The 1,851-nt window shown below is 27.0% G+C and overlaps 1 protein-coding gene across 4 annotated transcripts in view; it reads left to right on the plus strand.

Moving 5' to 3' along the window:
* LOC106879043 (low-density lipoprotein receptor-related protein 1B) overlaps nt 1-1,851 on the plus strand; it is a 208,271-nt gene that overhangs the window by 135,391 nt on the left and 71,029 nt on the right. The window lies entirely within an intron of this gene.

The following is a 1,851-nucleotide window of genomic DNA, read 5'->3' on the forward strand; positions in this document are numbered from 1 at the left end:
AAATGTTAGTTTAATCGCTCTTCATCAAACTCAACTGGACGGCCAGAATGAGGTGCGTCTTTGAGATCAAAATTTCCATTTTTGAACTTGGCATACCAATCACGAGCGGTTCTTTCAGCTATGGCACCCTCTCCATACACTGCACAAATGTCGCAAGCAGCTTTTGTGGCCTTAGAACTTTGATTAAAAGCAAAAAGAAGGTGTCAACAATGCTCATTTTTCTTAACTTGACATTCCATTTTAATGATCTGAAAATAAACAAAAATTAACTAAAATAACTAGCAAAAAACACAATAGATTCCAAAATGATTCAAAAATAGAATTCTCGAAAAAAATAGATTCCAAAATTTAAAAACGCAATAAATTCCAAAATTGAAAACATGGCGGGAACTTAGTTGCCAACCCAATAAATTGGAAATGAAATGGAAAAATACTTACTCCTTCAAAAAACTGGTACAAACATCAGTATTATGATCGTAATTATGATTCTAAGAATACTTTGTAGTTAATTATCTCATTCAGTTAACAAATAGATTATAATTTTTCCAAATTGTTCAATACAGTAATGGAAAAATATTTTCCTAAAAATCATAGGTATCATAAAATTTTTAACAAACACAAAATCCCTTTGGCTTATTCTAATAATAGAAATATTACACGAATAATAGCAGCTCACATTGAAAACATAATCTTGAAAATACAAAAAAAAATTATTCTGATCAGAGTGGGAAAGTGAATATCGAGAATAATAATAGCGATATAAACAATGTCAAACTGAATACAAAAACTCAAATAGAAAGAAACACTGCAAATATAACTATTGCAGGAAGGGAAACAACCTTATTTAATAAAATAAATTATATTGAATCCAATAAAGATTCCGCTAGAAAGAGAAGTAATGTAACATTATTATGTGAAAGTGTAAATGATAATTAAGAATTTAGGAAAAACAAATTTGGTTTTACCCCTAACAATCAAATTGATATGAAATCTGAGCAAAATATACAAAATAATCTCTGCAGCTGTTCAAATCAAAACTCGTGTTCTGTCAATAATAAACGCAAACCAAAAAAAAAGTGGTATATAGATATAAAGTTACATCAGAGAGAACTGACTACTTTTGCATCGATACAGCATCACTTACTTAAAAACAAAATGGCTAATCATTTAAATTCATTTAATGATAGAAATAAAAAAAATCCAAACAAGTCCATGTAAATTAATCTGGTCTATTAAAAAGATAGAAACAAGGACTATACTATCAACTGGGAATTAATCAGTACTGCTAAACCTTATAAACCAAGGACAAATATATGTGACCTCTGTGTAGAAGAATTTTACTAAATTTTTACACTAGGTTGTAATACAATAAAGAAAAATCTTTGCAATGTTTGCTTATGAAATGAACCCTTAAACAATGTAAATAAGTTATAAATAATCAAATGACCATAATATATTATATTAAAGAAAATATTTTTAATTAACTGACTCTATGAAACAAACAGATGATTAGCCAATCAATACTTGGAATTCAAAATAAAGTTCACATTGGAATTAACATTTAACACCATTTCATTCAACACAATACTAAAATTAACATAAAACTCTAAACCAATTCAATCTGAAAACATATTACAGTGAAGACACTGAAGAAACCACACTGGTATTATAGCAAAGTTGCAAATACAACAGCAATTAAACGATGTAGTGGAAACATATATAGGTCAATAATAAGTTGTATTTAAATCAAAATATAAATTAAAATTCATGAAATGCTACTTCATCATATTCCTTATTATCTATATATCATATATATATATATATATATATATATATATATATATATATATA

Source organism: Octopus bimaculoides, chromosome 23 (genome assembly GCF_001194135.2).
Source record: "Octopus bimaculoides isolate UCB-OBI-ISO-001 chromosome 23, ASM119413v2, whole genome shotgun sequence".
In the NCBI taxonomy this organism is placed as follows: domain Eukaryota; kingdom Metazoa; phylum Mollusca; class Cephalopoda; order Octopoda; family Octopodidae; genus Octopus; species Octopus bimaculoides.